At 34.1% G+C, this 21,105-nt stretch overlaps 1 pseudogene; it reads right to left on the reverse strand.

Annotated features, from left to right (window-relative positions):
- Window positions 1-699: 699 nt before the first annotated feature.
- On the reverse strand, window positions 700-20,592 carry LOC140448209 (probable cytochrome P450 301a1, mitochondrial; annotated as a pseudogene).
- Window positions 20,593-21,105: the final 513 nt, after the last annotated feature.

A 21,105-nucleotide genomic window follows, 5' to 3' on the forward strand; every position in this document is an offset into this window, starting at 1 on the left:
TCCCCCTTCGATGCTCTGCAGTTAATAGACAACCTCGGGCGGCAATCCTAGGGGCTAAGTTGTATTCACCAAGTCGCTGGCGAACAGTTTCAGTACTAATTTGTACAGCATGCACGTCTCGAAGCTGAATTTGTAGACTTCGATGTGTTACAAAACGTTGTCGAAGAGCAGAAATTCTTAAAAATCGATCTTGAATAGGGGTAGTTACCCGGTTTCGTCCTTGCCCTGGTCTGCGAGTATGATCCCCTGTTTCGAGGAATCTTTCTAACACCCGTGAGACGGATGTGTGGGAAACATTAAACCGACGACCAATTCTTCGGTAACTCCAACCTTCTTCCGACAGTATTACTGCTTGGGCACATTTATCTCGGGTTAAATAACGTGATTGACGGTCCATAATAGACACAATTAACAATAATCAACAATTAAACAGTAGCCGAATAAAATTCGTGAACACTTGGAAATTACTATATTTAGAGAATTAGTACATTTTTTGCTTCTTTTTGTTTTGATGCAAAAAAAACTATAGCGATAAAACAAAGTCAATAAATATAAAGTGTACAAATAACATATGCAAGGGGCTTGCAAAATATAACATTACAATGGAAATTTTTATTAACGCTAATAAAATATTTTAACATTTCAAAATGGTGCGTTAATTTCTTGGAAATTATAGTGTATTATTGCGGGACTATCTGATCATGAAGCGGTATATACAATTCTCAGTATATACAAAGCAACCCAATTCTCAGCCATTTCTTTGGCTAAACAATTCCTGGGTCCGTAACAAAACGGCATGAAGCAAAAGTTTGATATTCGTTGCCAAATCCACCTTTTTCATCCTCAAACCATCTTTCCGGTTTAAATTTGGCAGCATCTTCGAAATATCCTTCACGTATATTGTTCATGTTAGTACCGTAGAGAATGTGAGTGCCTTTTGGAATTCGGTAGTGATGATAGACGATATCGTTGCTGAGGACGCGGCTTATAATTGGAATTGGTGGTTCCAAACGTAGGGTTTCTTTAGGACAGGCTTGTAGGTATTTTAATTGCTTCAGTTTTTCAACGGTTATCGGTTCTGAATGTCTCTTTATTTCTTGGTAGAGTTTAATCTGACACCGGGGATTTCTAGTAAGATGATAAAAGAAGAAAGCCACAGAATGAACAGTCGCATTGGCTCCAATCAGGAACATATCTAGTAGTACAGTTATAACGTCCTCACCAATTATATTTTCTTTTAATAAAAGATGTTCAATAAAGTTTGATTTTGCCAAGCCTTGATTTTTTGCCTTCTTTTCTTTTAAACTGTCTTTAGCTGCTTCAATATATTTTGATAGGACGCTGTCAATCATATCGCAATTTTTAACAAGACTTTTTCATGAAGGTGTCTCTATAAATTTCCAGAAGTGGAAACCATATTCTAGTCTCTTGATAGCTGCGATAGCCCCATATATTTTGTCCAAAAGCCTACCTGGATCAGAAGCAGGAGCGACACCATACGGAATCAGAAATCCTAATTTTCTATTTAGAGCCACTGAACAAAGACATTCCAAGGTCCATTTATATATTTCAGTTTGAAAATTTGCGGGCATTTCTTCCTGTTTATTTCTAATAGAGATTATTCTTTGTAAAAAATCATAATTAGTTTTATCAATGCTAGCTTGTTGTTCACTAACAATTGATTGCAACGGCACCTCTACAGGTTTTCGTAGTTTTTCCCAATCCGGCCCGTGAGTAAGGAACGGTCCAGCTTGCTTATAATTTTTACATTGCAAGCGATACTGCTCTACGGAGTCTAAACACGACCTGATTAGATAGGGGCCTTCAGTCTGGAAAACTGCACTACCGTGCTCTAGTCTGCTTAGTAATACAAAGTCACTACCAAATGCGCCGTGCAATCTGGCGGGTATAACTGGTCCATATACGTCAAAAAATTTCTTAAAGAAAGGTGCGTTTCCACCCCAACTAAGTATTCCCCTAAATAATTTTCCACCACTTAACAAATACTGTACAACCGTTACTGTTAGTTCGGTTCCCATAATTGGAATTAAACTCCAAAATTTTGATATGAGCTTTAAGCTGACAGGGCCGGGAATTTCACCAAAAGATATTGTATCGGTACTTACAGTTAATTTTTCAGGTTTCTGTGTTAAATATGGGTTTGCAATTATAGTATTTTCCTTAGGAGGTACCTTTTTTTTAGCATCTGAGGGTGGCGTTTTTGCTGTAAAAATTTTTTTACAATGACTAATTTATTCCCTTTTAACGTGGATAAGACAGTAGCATTATGCTATAATTGAGCTCAACCCTTACTTCTTAATAACAGCCAGATTAGTCTGTTGATTCTGTAAAATTTCCTGGAATTTTTATAGACAACAACCTTAAATGGTTCTTCATAAGCCTTAGCCTGCTATGCAATAAGATCTGTTTCGAAAGAATTTAATTTAGCATCTTCCAAAATAACATATTTTTCTTTGTTGGAGTCTCATCTTCGATATGGTTTTTCTTTTTTGGGTTCTAGTACAGTTGCCCAATATAACGTTATTTTTAAATTACAAAAACAAGAAATCTGTTTGATCTCGGAAGAACAACACATTTCAAAAGATATTTAAAAAAGCACGGGATTTTACCGCTTCGCCCTTTATATATTTTTAAAACGGTTTGCTTAATTCGTAAACACCTACATGTTTTTCCAGCAAGACCTAATTATGACTAATCCACCAAAAATTCAACCTTTGTTGTTTATTTGGCGATACCGTCCACTGGGTTAGTAAAGAAAGCTTATTATATTCGACAAAAACTATGTAACCATCTCCCTTTATATCATAAATCTGCAACATCTTTCACCAAGTTTCATAAAATAATAAAAGCTTCCCTATCTGAAATACCATATTCAGTAGAAGAGAATATTTGGGTATCACATGCAGCAACTTCATCTTTAATTCGTAAGGTTTTAGTATGCAATCTGTAATTTATTTGAATTTTACAATGGATTATTTATTTTATTATCTTTTATTTTGTGATACTGACGATTTATGTATTTAGTCAATTTTAATTGTTATTGTTATTTTCGGAATTTTTGTAACCTTTGTCCATAAAATTGTACAATTTTCAGTGACAAAGCATATTTCTATTACTTTTTTTAGTTATAAGTAACCATAAGCAACAGATTGCAATTGCTAGGAGAACAGGAGGATAACATAAAGAGAAGCAGTTATAGACATAGTAGCGAAAACAATAAAAAACGAGAAATTGTCCAAAATGAAAATGATTTGATAAAAAATGCGATGAAATTCTGGAAATAAAAACTCAAAAAAACTGAGAATAGTGAGAATACTGCAAAATCCTACAAATCAAAATACTCAAAACTAACAAGAAGAACCAGATAAGAAAATTCTATAGATAAGTAAAGACAGTGAGATAATGTGGAAGTGTTAAAAACTACGAAAAAACCTATGAGAATTGGTTTTAGGACAACTTGTAAGTAACAAGCAAATTCAAAGAAAGTTATCGTAACTAACAGAGACTAAATAATTAATGATCTCTAATATGTTTATTATAAATTTTTTTTATAGAAAACGGTATGGTAGCGTGTCACTGTAAATGCCATGCAGGTATAAGAAAATAAACAATTCAGAAACCGTGTAGAATTTTATAAAAAGCAACTCAGATTCAATAGTACAACACAGTTAGGTGAGAAATCTTCTATGAAATGTTCTCACAGAACACTTCTAACAAAAACGGTCCACCACATGATGCATCAATACGTACATACAGGGTACTTTTTGTTTTATTTACCATTTAAAAACAGCTATCAATCCGTTAAAAATCGATTAATGTTTGTCTGAGGAAAACATCGCATCCGAGACTCCCATTGTCCGTTTATGCCGGTAATAAAAGCCTTTAATGTGCATCTTTGTAGTTCTTAACATGTTTAATTAAATTCTTTTATATAACGGACTCCCGACTCGATCCCTCACGCAGAGACATTTGACGAAGAAAAACAACTTTTGGCAGTTCCTGCACTTCTTTTAATTAAGCAGTAAGCACTGCAATTAATTATTCCTGCGAGCGCGAGCGGCCGAATCAAAGGTTCGCAATCTGTCTCACGGTGACTCACTTAAAGGTGCGTTTACACTTCAGCCAATGAATAAGGTTAAGTTGAGATCGTAATCAATTTTTCATTCTGAGATATATGCGGTCTTTTCTCTTTTTAGCTACCAGTAATTTATTTGATTCGAATTTGGAAAGAAGAAGAAAAATGATACTTGAGGTTTAAGAGAAATATTCCATCTGTGCTAGTATTCACACTAGTGTGATAGAATGATGTTATTTTTAAGTTCTTTCGATTTAAAATAAATTACTTATACTATTTAAACTACAGTGATTAATTAAACTTTTTAGAAATAGTTTATATGAAGTATTAGATAATATTTTATATTAATTTTCTTTAAAGAAAATTTAAAGAAAACTTTAAAGAAAACCAAATTTATGACAATTAGTTAGAATGAGAACCATTTTCAACAGTCGAGACATATCATTAAAAACAAAATGCCGTCTATTGAACTGCTACATATTCACAGTTCTGCTCTACGGAATGGAAGCTGGACACTGACTGTTTCATCTATCAATGGGCTCGAAGCTTTCGAAATGTGGTGTTATAGGCGCATCTTACGTATATTCTGGGTTGACAGAGTTACTAATGTCGAGGTCCTGCGTAGAATGGGGAAAGAATGTGAAATTCTCATGACCGTCAAAACTAAAAAGTTGGAATATCTAGGACATGTAATGAGAAATCAAGAACGTTACAGCCATCTCCAGCTGATTCTCCAAGGGAAGGTAAATGGTAAGAGAGGACCGGGAAGAAGACGCATTTCCTGGCTTCAAAATTTACGAAAGTGGTATAACACGACTACCACTGAACTGTTTCGCGCTGCAATAAACAAAGTAAAGATAGCCGTGATGATCGCCAACATCCGGAACGGATAGGCACTTTAAGAAGAAGATTAATTTTCTTAGGAGAAAATTAAAAAATGGTAAAAAAAATAATGAAATTAAAGGATGAAGATGGAAATATCATCACCCAACACAAATGAATTACTAAGGGTAGTAGAAGATTTATATACAGAATTATACAGAAGTCAACAAAACCATGATGAGCAACTAACAGAAAAGTTAAAAAACTCAGGAAAAAAGTCAATCAAGGATCGGAATTGATTTCTGATATATCAACAGACAAAATATGCAACGCATTGAAGAAAAGGAAAAGAAATAAAGCACCGGGAGAAGATAATATTGGTATAAAAGCCGCAAAGATTAGATAAAACAGACATTTAGAGAATATAAAGAAATTCTTCAACTTATGTCTGCACCATAGTAAAACATCTACAAGATGGCACAGTGGACTTACCATTTTATTACATAAAAAGGGTGATCGAACAGACCTCGAGAATTATCCCCCCATAAGGTTGTTAAACCACCTCAACAGGTTATTCACAAGAATAATAAGAAATAGAAACAAAATTAGATTTTTACCAACCCAGGGAACAGGCTGGTTTAAGGAAAAATTTTGGCACCAACAACCACCTCCACTGCATAAACGGATTATAGAAAAATCTGTCGAATACAACCGACCATTGGTCCTAGCTTTCGTAGACTTTCTCAAATCATTCGATATGATAGAAATTAACAGCGTAATGAGAGCGTTGGAAGAAAGTCGCATATACTACACAGACCAACGATGAAAAACTTTTTTGATAAAATTACCTCTATCTTATGTATTTAAGTGTCCTGAGTCCGAAAATCATATTAAAAATGCTGTATCACCCACTATTCTTTCACAATTTAACATGTAAAATTGCATAATTACATTTTATTTTGTTTAAAGAGCAGAGAAATCTAATGTTACTTGGTTGGTAGTAGTGTTAATGAATGAACAGCTGTATAGTTCCTGTATTCTAATAAACAAGACAAAAGTTTTGCTTCTTACAATGTATGTTATGTTTATATTGAGGATTTAAGGAAGTGGTCGAAGAAAGAAAAAAAAAGCTTTCAGATTTGCAGTGCCAATGGTATGAGACCAAAAAAATCATTCAAATGATTGTTATTTTTGTACTGTCGATGTTTCTAAATATAACTCTAAAAATAAGAAAGTGATTGTTTATTATAACCTCCCGTCTGCTATACGTCCGATAGGGAATGGACCTGAACTACCAGTCCCTGAGCCTCCTCTACATATTGATTACATTTTAAATACTAGTGAATCAGAATCTGATGAAAGTCTAGAAAGTGATGGTAAATTTTAGTGTCCTTCAGAAAATTTATACCCACAGTTGTTTACACAAGCTGAGTTAGATGCCTTAGTAAGAGATTTGGGTTTAACAAAAGAAAAATCAGAATTGCTTGGCTTAAGATTAAAAGAAAAGAAGTTGTCGCCTGGTACATCTATTTACAAGTACAGGTACAAAAATCAACAGTTTGCTCAGTAATTTAGGCAGGAAGGAGATTTGGTCTACTGTCATGATATTGGTGGTCTAATGAATGGGTTTGTTATTGAGTATAATAAGGATGATTGAAGGCTTTTTAGAGATTCTTCAAAAATAAGTTTAAAAGTTATACTCTTACATAATGGGAACACTTACGCTTCACTTCCTATTGCCCATACAGTCCATCTGAAAGAGACATATCAAAATATTGATAAAATTCTATGAAAAATCAGCTATTTAGCGCACAATTGGATGATCTGTGGAGATTTAGAAGTTTTGCTTGCTATTTGGCCAATAAAACGGATTTACAAAGTTTCCATGTTTTATTTGTAAATGGAACAGCAGAGCAAGTAAACACTAATCCACAAAATATTGGCCAAAGGAAATGTTTTAAGACCTGGCGAGAAGAACATTTTGTACAAAACTTTGGTAGATCCAAAAAAGATCCTCCTTCTACCTCTACACATCAAGTTAGACCTAATGAAACGGTTTTTCAAGGCAGTGCCTAAAAATGGGGAATGTTTCAAGTACTTAAGTAAAACGTTTCCCCATCTATCAGAAGCCAAATTAAAAGAGGTATTTTTGTTGGACCAGATATTCGTAAAAAATTGTGTTGGATCAGAAAAAATGATGAATTAATAATAAATGAAAAAGAATTGCTCCAAACATGGCAAGAATATTTCAAGACTTTACTAAACATACATCAAGAGGAAGAACATGGAGAAAATATATATTTTGGGGTGGATCTACCGGTAGAGGACCCCAAAATAGATGAAACGTTGCAAGCAATTAACAAATCGAACAACGGAGAAGCTCCAGGCTCTGACAATATACTGGTTGAATTCCTTAAGTACGGAGAAGAAACTCTACATAGACAAATACACAAACTAATAACACCTATAATGCACGAAGAGAAAATACCAACAAAATGGCACGAAAGTGTAATATTCCCCATCCATAAAAAGGGAGACAAAACCAAGTGCTCTAATTATGGAGGCATCTCCCTACTTAATACGGCATATAAAATCTTATCGAACATTCTATTAAATAGGGTGACACCGTTTGTAGAAAATTTCATACCAAACCGGCTTCAGAAAACATAGATCGACCATAGATCAGAACTTTACTCTAAGACAGCTACTTGAAAAAGGATGGGAATTCAATAGAACTATCCATAATCCAGCTTGTTAAGTTATGTGTGAATAGCTGTAGATCCAGAATACGGATAGGTAACAAACTCTCAGAATCTTTCGAAATAAGCAGTGGCCTGAAACAAGGAGATGCGCTGTCACCTCTCTTCTTTAATATCATCCTGGAGAAAGTAGTAAGAGCAGCACAACTTACTTACAGAATTACTGACAGTAAATGGACGAAAATTACTACTAGCATACGCAGATGACATTGACATTGTGGGAAACACAGTCACCAATGTGAAGGAGACTTTCAATAAATTGGAGGTAGAGGCAAAGAAAACTGGTTTAAGGGCAAACGAAGAGAAAACCAAATACATGTGCATCAACATATAAAAGCGACGAGATAGAATAGGGCAAAATTTTACAATAGACCCATATAACTTTGAAAGAGTGGAGAGTTTTAAATATCTCGGAGCAACAATCACTGCAGATAACGATATCACGGAAGAGATTAAAGGAAGAATTCAGGCAGCAAACAGATGTATGTACAGTCTTCACAATACTATTAAATCTAAAAGCCTAACACGAACATCAAAGATTAGAATATATAAAACAGTGATTAGACCGGTGCTCATGTATGGGTGTGAGACGTGGACCCTGACCAAAGAAACTGAAAGAAAACTTAGATGTTTTGAGAGGAAAATCCTCAAAACAATCTTTGGGTCTTATCACGACATTAATAGCAACCAATACCGAATGAGAACAAATGCTGAGGTCAAGCAGATATATAGAGCGAGCGATATAATCCAAGAGATTAAATACCAACGTCTAAGATGGGCTGGTCATGTCCATAGACTCCCTAATAACGCCTTGCCAAGTTAATATGAGAGGAAGCCCCCACAGGAAGAAGGCCCTTAGGACGTTCACGAATGCGATGGAGAGACAATATATGGTCAGATCTAAGAACAATGGGGCTACCCACTGACCCAACTATTATGGACGACCGTTCAAGATGGAAGCAAGTTGTGCAGTCAGCCAAAACCCACCCCGGGTTGCAGTGCTACGAGAAGAAAAAGAAGATATTCGTAAAATGATGTTCGACTCCACCTTTGAAACCAAGATGACTACTAAGGAAAAAGAAGCTTGACTTGCATTCAAAAAATTATAACCAAGTTTTTAGGTAATGTGAAAGACCCTAACTACGAGCTTATAGTAGCTAATTTATTAGATAAGTTTAAAAATTTGGGATGTCTAATGAACCTCAAAATCTACTTTTTGCATAAGCATCTTGACTTTTTCCCTGAAAATCTGGGTGATATCAGTAAAGCACGATGCTACCAGGATATCAAGGTGATATAGAAACGATACAAGGGACGTTGGAACACCAACATGATGGGTGATTACTGTTGGTCACTTCATCGGGAACAAAAGAGTGCCTCGCATAAGAAAAAAGGCTACTTGAGAAGTTTTATAAAAAAAGAAAGAGACAATACAAAAGCATTGACTTCTGAAATGATTGTACAGACCTATACTATTACAAAATAAGAATTAGATAAAAGATATTATTCTAATAATGTATCATTTGAATGTATTTCATTATTGTGTCTCTTTCAAATTATTATAATGTACAATAAACCAGTGTCATATTGTGGGAAAACTGTGGTTGATACGGTAAATCTAATTTCAAATTCTTGTTTAACGCCAAAAAATACACAGGAATCACATAAATTTGTAAGAAAAGTTTTATAAATCTTTTTTTTTTGTTGTTGAACTGTGTTATTGGTACTCCAAACTGATCGCGAATACATTCAATAATGTAACCATGACCGTAAGACTACACAAAGATACAAACTGTATAAAAATCAATAGAGGAATCACACAAGGAGGCACGTGATCTCCCAAACTCTTTACGCAGGATTTGCGAATCGAGAATAAAAACTATCATTAACAAGAGACTTGTGAAAGGTATTTTCACAATGCGAGAAGGAAACAGGTATTATGGGTCTTTGAATAAATGAAGAGAAGACAAAATACACGCTAGTAACTAAAAATATATGTAATTATGTATGTTAATGTTAATAGAAAGGTTAGAACCCTACTGATACCTAAAACCATATAGCTCATAGAAACAGGATTATGCCTCGGAACAGGAATAATTTCGTTACGACGACTAATGCGATAAAGAGGACAACGAATTTATGGAAAACGAGAAAAATAATTCGCATCGGTACCTGGAACGTAAAGTCTCTAAACACGAGAGAGCAGGAAATTACAAAAGAGCTTGTAGAAAAAAATATAGACACATGTGCACTACAAGAGAAAAAAAAAGGAAAGGATCAAATTGTGCTAGATGACTATCTGATGATTTACAGTGGTATTGCGAAAGAAAAAAGAGCCAAAGAAGGAGTCGCCCTTTTAGGACACAGAAAATTTTTACACCAAGTATAAGAATGAAAATATACCTCTGAAAGAATTGTAAGTGTAAAAGTTTTCCCTCACGAAGAACAATAAAAATACATTTTTGAAAACAGTAGAGGACAAGGATCTATGATAGACTATATTCTGTCGAATAGAGAGTTACAGCCCTCTCAAATCTTGGATGTAAGAGCACTAACATCAGCAGCTGGAGATGCAGTATAAATAGGAAGCGATCATAAATTGGTATTGTGCAAAATTCTAATGAAAACACATATATGTAATAACAAAATACCAGAATACACCACAAAGATAAAAGTCGAAAGCTTACAGGATGACTCCACAAGACACCGATTCCAAAAAGAATAACCGAAAAAAGCAGAAATACATTGATCACAGAAAGTGATTGAGTCGAATGAAGATGGGCAAAAATTAAGTCTAATATTTTCCTATCTAGCCTCGGACAAGGAAGTTCTTGGTGAAAGAAATATAAATAAAAATAAATCGTTCCCAAGGCGAAGAACTCGCCTGGTTTTGTGCAGAAGAAAAGGAAAAATGTAAAGGAAAGAAAAAAGCTTATCTGAAATACATGTCAACCAAAACACAAGAGACATACCATAATTATAAGATAATTAGAAACGAAACACATGCATTTGTAAGAAAAATAAGAAGTGATCGCTGGTAACGCTTTTCGAAAGAAATGGAACATGATTTTTACGGTCTGCAAACGGAAATATGGCGCTTCATAAGAGTTCAAAGAACGGAGGTAAAGGAACTAATAGAACGAAAACAAACGACAGTTAAACCAGAAACACCAGAAATTACCACAAATGAAGAACTTAATATAAATGTACAGGAAGTTCGGAAAATACTTGAAAACCTGAAGAACAGAAAAGCAGCAGGTAAAAACGGGATACCAAAAAAATTACTAAGATATTGTGGAGCAGCAATGGCAGAAAAATTAACAACATTAAATAATAAAATTATAAAATAAAATACCGGAAGACTGGAGAACGAATGAACTAATTCTACCATTCAAAAAAGGAGATAAAAACAGCCAAAAAAACTACAGAGGTATAAATTTGTTAAATACTACGCTAAAACTTACAACTAAAATTTTACAAGTGCTAATAAATCAGAGGATAAGTTTAGCAGATGAACAACAAAGTTTTCGCAGGGGAAGATCTTGTAAAGATGCAATATTCGATATAAAGCAAATTGCTGAGAAATAACTAGGGTATAATAGACCGGCATTTCTGTGTCTGATTGACCTAAAAAAAGCGTTTGGCAGAGTAAGACTCAAAGATGTAATCCATCTTCTGTAAAATAGAGAAGTTCCCCTATATATTATAAAAACTATCGAAAACATCAACCAAAACAAAAAAATGGAAGTCAGAATAGATGAACAACTTACAGAACCTATAGAAATAGGCAGCATAATAAGAAAAGGGGATTCATTAAGCCCCATGCTCTTCAATTTAATCATGGATGAAATCATCAAAAGAGTGTACATAAGAAGAAGATACATAATGGGAAACAAAGAAATAAAAATACTCTGTTACGCAGATGACGCAATATTAATAGCAAAAGATGAAGATAGTCTACTAAGACTGGTCCACAGATTTAAGATTAGAGCAAAAGAATTTAATATGAGAATCTCATCTAAGATAACTAAAACAATAGTAGTCAGCAAAGAACCAACTAGTAAAACAAAAATTGATGACATCAGTATTGAACAAGTAATGGAAATAAAATACCTGGAAATTACACTGTCTAGTTATGGAGACCTGGACAAAGAAGTAAGAGATCAAGTACAAAAAGCAAATAGACTTGCAGGATGCCTGAATAACACTATATGGCGAAACAGACACATTAACACTGAGATGAAGTCAAGAATATATAAAGCCAGTGTAAAACCAATAATGACATATGCCTCAGAAACAAGACCCGACACAGCCACAACGCAAAGGCTACTGCAAACGGCAGAGATGAGAGTACTGAGAAGAATTACAAGAAATACGCAGTGAGATCGAAAGAGAAGTGAAGACAATAAAAGAAACTGCAATGTACAGTGTATAAATGAATGGACATAACATAGAAAAAGGAATGGAATAATCACACAAGCAGAATGGAGGAGAGCGTGTCGTCAAAATAGCAAGAGATAAGTTACCAATCGGCAGAAAAAGTATTGGACGATCGCGCAAAAGATGGAATGACAAACTTCCATAGAGGTATTAATCCGCCAATGAACAAGCAGAATTGCTTATAAAGAGGAAGAAGAAGAAGAAGAAGAAGAAGTAGAAGAGAAAGAAGAAGAATATGTATCGAATAATTGATCAATAAAAAGTAAGAATAGAGGAATCATCAAAACTGTATGAAAAAGAAGGATCGCTCAAAATAAATCACCAGTAGAACGATAAAGATCGTTTGTGGTCACCGATAAAGGTGGAGCGAATACCTAAGCACAGAGGGGAGAGTTGTATAAATATAAAGAAGAAAATTTTCTAAAATTAAGAAATAAAAAGCACCTGTTGTGCTAGTGCGTATAGATCTATAAATATTTAAAGTTGCAAAGAATACACATTTTTAAGTTACCTTTCAACAACATCATTTAAAGTGGCGGTATTTTACATATTAAAAAAAACCGTGAAGAATACCTATCAAAAGACTCTATAAACAATTATATCTACATTTATTGTAGCATATTTTCTATGTAATCTATGGCCTAGGAACATAGAATAAATTTTAAAACGTTTATCGAGAATATTTGCATCTTATCAACCCCCAAAAAAATTTTTCCGCTTACCAAATTTCCCTACGCGGCTAAACAAAGGCACATATGCTCAAAACACCGGTTAACGGGCTTTCAACGTATCGGTACTTATCGGTAGTAAGGTACTCGTTGCAATCGATGCTTGATCGGTACTGATTGCATGGAGGTCGTATCCCTCATCTACGAAAATGTCTTGAGACCTCGTTACTGACGGTAGGTACGCTGTAAATGGACCATACATTACGAAATGTTCACTTCCATTTCTAATTTCGGTGTTTAATATCTACATCAGATGTAATCTTGTTTGCGTTTAAGTTTTGAAAGAAGTTCTATAGTGCGATTGCTGCTCGTTTATATTTTATGCTTTACATCTAGTAGGAAATAGTATTTTACTTGTTTATAAATATAGATAAAATATGACAAAATATTTTCAATTATTTCGTATGTTTAAATTGAAATTTATATATATATATATATATATATATATATATATATATATATATATATTATATATACATATATAAATTTCAATTTAAACATACGAAATAATTGAAAATATTTTGTCAAGTTCCATTTTCTTGAAGGGAAACTTGGCAACATGTACATTTTGTAATTTTATAGTTAGTTTTAACTTTAGCTATAAGGACAAAATATGTTTTTACCGGGATTTTCGACGGTCAGTGTGTCAACAGTTTTCATATACCTCAAATAGTACCCTATCAGAAGCATTACTTTGTTTCTGAGATTCTCTCACCATTAACACAATATTTTGTGGAAAGTATGTCATTTCTTTTGCTACAAGCAATAATTCAAATAGTGCTGAGTGAGAAGAAATAGTTTGTTCTTACATTTTCTTCTTAACCAACAGAAAACTTTGTGTAAAGTAAATTTCTCATAAAGCAATACTGTGTACTCCTCTTAAATTCAAAACTTCGAGATTGGCTGCCAACACACACAGTAAGAGATGGAAACTCAGAAGGTAAAAAACCACAAGGCAGACCCCCTAGAAGATGGGGAGATAGCTTGCAGTCAACATCGCCACTACTGCTAAATCAGACCGGAAACAACAGGTCTTAAGGCCTAACATACGAAGAAGAAGAATTTCAGTCCTAATTCGCCCTTTAAGTTCACCAATACTATTAGGTCTAACGTAAACTTTAGACTTAAGGTATCCCATAACAAAAAATCTAGTGGGGACAGATCAGGAGATTTAACTGACCACTTTAAAAATCCACGTCTGCCAATTCATATATTAGAAAAAATATTATTTAGGTATTCACGTACATGTCGTGCATAACGAGGTGGTGCTCCATCTTGATGGTACCATAGCGAATTGTCCGGTAGTTGAGGATTTTGATGATTTGGGTATAGAGACGCAAGTGCGGGAATTATTAAAATAAATCAAAATACTTTCCACCGTTTTTTCAATAAAAAATGGGCCACAATTTTATGACTAACTATTACCTATTTGAAACAATTCAAATTAACAACCATACCTTTGAGCAAGTAAAAAGAATTCACATATCTTGGATCGCTAGTAAACGCAACAAACACGACAAGCGACGAAATAAAAGACGCATCTGTTCAGGGTCTCCAAAAACATTTAAAAAATAAAAATATAATACGCAAAGTAAAGCTCAATATATATACAAGACCTTAATAAGACCGGTTTTGATATATGGGGCTGAAACGTGGACCTTATCTCAAAATGATGAAAGACTTCTTGGTACTTTTGAGAGAAAAATTCTTAGAAAGATTTTTGGGGCCGTAAATGAAAATGAGCTATGGTGTTGAAGATACAACTTTACACTATATCAGTTATACACCGATCCAGATATTGTGAAATTCGTTAAAGTGAAGAGACTTAGATGGGCTCGGCACATTGCTAGGGTATCAGATCACGAATACACGAAGTGAATAACATTTTTAAAACCAGAGGGCACAAGAAGTAGAGGACGACCACCAAAGAGATGGATTAATGATGTGGAAGAAGACCTACAGATTCTAAGGGTCAGAAGATAAAGGGGAGTTGCCAGGAATCGACAGGAGTGGCGACGTCTTTATGAGCAGGCTAAGATCCACAACGGATTGTCGAGCCACTTATGATGATGATTCCCACCCACACGTTAAATGATAATGACGTCATAACTCGAACAGTGATGACGTCATCAAAATATGTGTTCAGCAAAACTGAAAAATAAATTCGACCTGTCTGAGCTGTTTTGCCCAGTGGCTAAATTAAGCGTTTAAAGAATTTATTCCAACCTTTACGTGCTCACTGTATAAAAAAAAGTTCTAGTCAGTTAGCACTGTTAATATTACAAACCCACCAAAGGCCTTAATCTTCTTTCAGTACCCTGTCCGATTATCGAACGTTGGCGATCATATTGGCAATAATAACTTTGTTTACGGCGGCTCTAAATAGATTAGCGGTGGTCTCTTGATAACATTCTCGCAGATTTCGGAGCTAGGATGTTCTTCTTCGGCCTGGGCCACTCTTTCCGGCGATCTTACCCTGTATTATGAGGTGTCGAAGGTTATACCTCTCTCTAGATGTGTCATTACATGACCGAAATACTTTCGAATTTTTATAAAGGCCTTAATAGACTTTGTTAAAAAAGGTTGGGCTGAAAGGACAACTTTAACCTAAGGATGAGCCACAATAGAATTCTTAGGTCGAGTTGAAGCGTGGTTAAGCGCCCACTCATATTGAACTTATCCTAACCCTAGATCCTAACCTGTTGATTAGAAATTGAAGCAGTTTCATCAGTTTTTTATTCAGGCAGCTTTAGCTATGAGACTGAAATCAATAAGACCCAAGAAAAACGCCAAGCTCAAGGTCAAACATTATTGTGTCGTATCGTTTTATAAATTCACTTCAGTACTAATTATTATTTAGATATGTTGTGAATATAATTGAAGTTGTCTTCGATTATCCTGTTATTGTATTACTGTATTAAATTTTATATTATCCTGTTTTTAATCCGTAAACACTTCAGTAGTTCACCTTTTGGCCTCGCCAGATGGCGCGGTAATTGTATTACTTTAATTTATGGTCAATTTTTAGCTTTCTTCATAATATCTGCTTGCTACTTCTGTAGGTATTAATAAAATAATGCGAACGGACTTTTCCATATTTGGCGTAATAATTGGTGTACAAAGTGAAATTCGAGTTGGAGACATAAAAATGTGAAAGTTGAAAATTATAACGATAATTCACCTCCGACCTTTGCAAATATTTTTTATGTGCAAAATTCCATCCAACGGGCGCAGTTTAAAACACCATCATTACGGTTTTGCTTATGAAGTTATCAGATTTGCGAAAGCGTGCGATGCATCTTTTTAAGCGAAGACAAATTTGCTGAAATATGTGTAAACAAAAATGCAATGTCTATAATTTAAAAAGATTTACGATTTAATGGTTTTCACACCAGTGAAGATTCACGCACATGAAATTTTTTTAAATCAAAATGAAATGACGTTGTAGTATAACGTATATTGATATATTTAAATGTCATTTGTCAATATAAATATAACCTATTGACTATATGACAGATCATTAGCTTATTTTTTATGAAGTCTATTTTGTTTTTTAAAGTAATCATAACAGGAGTTGAGGTAGTCCTTGAATATGAAGAGAAACTAAGAGAAGACATACAAAAAATGAGATGGAAAACAGCTTAAACTAAAAATAGAATTTAAAAGTGCGTTTAAGATAGGATACAAGAAATCTAGCTATAATAGAAACGAAGAGCTGAGAAGACAACATAAATTACTGCAAGAAAAAGGTAACTCAGATATACAAGAGACGGTAGAGATAGATATTGATGCAGAGCTGACGTCCAAGGGAGCAAAGATACAAAAATAAAGATGACAAGGTGCTGAAATGGAGTGCAAAAGAAAATAAACACAGAAATTGAAAATACTCCAAAAAACTAAAAAGAAAAAGTAAAAGAAGAATGGATGGATTAAAAGGAAACAGACAATACAAACAAAGAGGAAAAGAGTCCAGGTTCAATATTCAGAATAATAAGAAAAATACAAAAAAAAGACAATTAAGAGAATGACAAATAAATTAAAACATGGGAAGTAAGGACGCTGCTGAAAACAGAAAAAATAAAAGGACTAGATGGGGGACATGGAAAAGTGTTCTTCTTCTTCTTCTTCTTCTTCTTCTTCTTCTTCTTTTTATATAGACATGACTCTGTCTGTTTTTCAATGTGCCTCCAGTAAGTTGTCATTCCATCGTTTTCGTAGTCTTCCTACTGATCGTCTTCCTATTGGGGAACCGTCTCTTGCCTTCTTTACTACTCTATTTGTTGTCACTCGGCTTATATGACCGATCCATTCTACTCTTTTATTTCATACCCAGTTCTTGATGTTTTCCACCTTGCATCTACGTCGTATATCTGTACTTCTAGCCCTGTCCCATAGTGTCTTACCATAGATTTTTTTAAATGTTTTCATCTCTGCTGTTTCTAACATCTTTTTTGTCCTCTCTGTGTCACGAAAAGTCGATAAGGAGAATTTAGTATAGTAGAATATAGTATGTAGGCGAAGAAAAACAGGGAAAGGGAAGAATGGCTTTTATAGTGATAGGGAAAATGAGATATAAAGTTATGGAATTTAAACCCATAATTAAAAGAATATCGTACCTAAGAGTAAAAAACTAACCGAATAAGTTGCCCATAATAAATGTCTATGCACCCACAGAAAACAGTGGTGACTTGACGAAACAACAATTCTATGAAACACTACAAGAAAACGCTGAGAAAATCCTGAGAGAAGATATACTAATTATTATAGGAGATTTCAACGGCCAAATACGCAAAGAAAATTGCTTCACAGAGGTTGCAGGCGAAAACTCAATAAAATCTTATCTTTGTTGATACATCTATATATATATATATATATATATATATATATATATATATATATATATATATATATATATATATATATATATATATATATATATATATATATATATAATCAAGGATCACTCGAGTGGTGGGTTTTTCGGTCAAAAGGTGGAGAAAAAAAGACAAAGAACGTGGCTACTTCATCTATTTATTCCTTCATCTATTTATTCGAAGACGTTTCGTTCACACCACTGCCGCTCGCTATCAAATCATTCCAGACTTATAGAACTGGAAAATAAACTGAAACTATAAAAAATGGGAGTCATAGGAATCAACGAAGTAAGACGGAAAGATGAAGATCTATTGGAATTAGCGTCAGGAAACACATTCTAGTACAAAGTCACATCAACGGGCAGAATAGGCGGTATTGGATTTCACATTAACAAGAAATGAACACAGCAATTACTCACACTGACGAAGAAATAGAGGAACTCTACAGTAACATAAATGAAGCAATAAATAACAATAAAAGCCACTTAATTGTAATAAGTATTTTTTTGGTGACTTTAATGCCAAAGTGGGAAAGAGAAACGAGAAGGAACAAGTCGTGGGAAAGTATTGAGTCGGTGATAGAAATGAGAGGAGAGAAAGACTGGTTCTGTTTCATCATCATCATCATTATCATCATGCAACCTCTTCAGCCCTCTGCTGGATATAGGTCTGTCCCATTTTTCGCCACTCTTACGGTTCTGTGCGTCTTGTTGCCATTTCTTGGATATTCGTTTAATGTTGTCCATCCAGCATGTTGGTGGTCGTCCTCTGCTGCGTTTGCCTTCTCTTGGGCGCCAATCAATTAGTTTTCTGGTCCATCTTGAGTCTTTTAGTCTCGCTATGTGACCTGCCCAATTTCACTTCAGCTTGGCTATACGTTCGACGACATCAGTGATACCTGTTCTTTTCCTTAGGCCGTGTTTGCACACTACCAAAAGATGCCAATTGCAAATACACTCTTTAAGAAAAAAATCAAACAGAAAATGGACTTGGGTAGCACCAAATGGAATTACTTAGAAGGAAATTAACTTCATTCTAACCAACAAGATTGCTACAATAAAAGATGTCAGTGTAATAAATAAATTTCAAACAGGCAGCGACCATAGACTAATCAGAGCAAAAGTTGCTCTAGATCTGAAACTAGAAAGAATCAAATTAATCACAAAACCAAGAGTAACTGGTATAAATATTAACAATCAAAAACACTACCAAAGGACAATTAATGAAAAATTACATAACCAAATCGACAGCTCACAATTAATAGAAATCCTCCTTGATAGTGCCAAAGAAATCGGAAGCCCCCAAAAACAAAATGAACATAGTAAACTATCTGATTAAACCAAAATAATGCTAAAACAAAGAAGGGAAATGAAAGTAAGTAGCAACAAACAGAGAATAAAATATGCAGAACTTAAGACAATAAGGAAAAGTATTAAGGAAGACATAAGAAAATACGATGAAAGAATGGTAGAAAATGCAATCGAAAACAGGAAAAATTATAAGAAAACAAGAAAAGCATTCATTATTAGAAAGAAGCAAATCGTTGCTGTGACAAACAAAACCACCAGAATTACATACAGAAATGAAATAGTACAAACAACATATTAAAAAATGCATTAGATGGTTAACAACCAAGAGACCAAGTTGTAAGTTGCCTTTAGAAGTGGATTCAGTACCATGGATCATATGCATACTCTCCGAGAATGAATGAGTGGAGCTAAAGAATATGAAATACCACTAGCATTTAAATTCATAGATTTCAAGAAGGCTTTCGATTTTATATATCCCAAGGCAGTAATAGAAACTTTGACCAACCAAGGCGTTGTCGAACCGTACATAGAAACTTTAACAAATATATACAGACAAGCAAAAGTTAAGGTAAAAATTTATAGAAACACTAGAATTTCTCACTACAAAGGAGACGCAATATCACCAAATTTCTTTACGGCAACTCTAGAAAATATATTCAGAAAAATAAACTGGCACAACCAAAGAATATCCAGTGATGGAGAACACATCGTTTTGATTGCTAATAATTCTGCAGAACTACAAAAACTTATAAGTGACCTAAAAGTAGCTAGCAATGAAGGTCTAAAAATGACAAAAACAAAAACCATTAACAACGACCTAGTGGATGTCCAAGATGTAATAATAAACAATACTGTACTTAAGACAGTAGACGAGTATGTATAACTGGGACAATTAATACATAAATCTGGCTCCTTACTCCCAAAAATTAACAGAAGAACGAAACTAGCTTGGGCATCTTTTGGTAGAAATGCTTTGGTAGAAAAACGCATTCGATCAGTGTATACTACCAATCATGACATACCGATAAAACGATAATATCGAAACTCAAAGAGAGATCGAAAAAGAATAGAATGGATCAAGAGACCAAGAAGACGGTCAAATTTAAGATGAGACTATGACTATTGTCGAGAAGCGAATATCAGACAATCGTGGGCAGAAATGAAGAATTACAATTGACTATGACTATTGACTATGTAAGGTAGATTATGTGACCATAATCGGTAGAATATCTGAGAATAATGATAGCGATGATATATATATAGGTATATATATATATATATATATATATATATATATATATATATATATATATAATATTATATATATATATATATATGTATATATATATATATGTATATATGTATATATATATATATATATATATATATATATATATATATATCGTTTCTACTTTTTGGGGGTTTAAATTTCGCTTAGCTTTTATTAGATAATGGTCGATAGCGGTCTCAGCTCCTCTGTAACTTATTACGTTTTTCAGACTCTTTATGTGCTTTGTCTCCAGTAATAGATTTTACTGGGTACTTCCACATATAAAATCTCATCTTCTACTTATAATGGTCCCTTATCCTTAACCTTGACCGTATTCAAACTTATCTACCTGTTATTTCGACAGCGAATCGTACTTTCGGTAAGTCATTTTCTAAAGGTATAAGCAGCTGACTAAAACTCCTATTTACGACATTTAACCACATTTATAACGTCACATTACGGCTTAAGTAAAGCCTTTAATAATACAAATCTGTCTTTATGTGATCCTATCATCCACCGTATTTTTAAAAAGAATTCTCTACGAGAAAGCGGGCGTCACATATCGACTCTTAAATAATTTTTAAAGTGTTCAAAAGTGCTCATTATTATTGTCAGTAATAATACTTGTGTATGTGTATAAACGTGTGCAGAAATGCGCAATTACAATATTTCATCATTATAACAACATTTCCATATAAGTCCGAACTGAAATGTGGTTTACACAACAACATAAGGTACCCAGTTGATTCATTTAATCAATTGACGTCCCAGCGAGTCCGTCGTCTTGCCACAAAGAGACAAAACTC

This window comes from Diabrotica undecimpunctata, chromosome 8, assembly GCF_040954645.1.
Source record: "Diabrotica undecimpunctata isolate CICGRU chromosome 8, icDiaUnde3, whole genome shotgun sequence".
In the NCBI taxonomy this organism is placed as follows: Eukaryota; Metazoa; Arthropoda; class Insecta; order Coleoptera; family Chrysomelidae; genus Diabrotica; species Diabrotica undecimpunctata.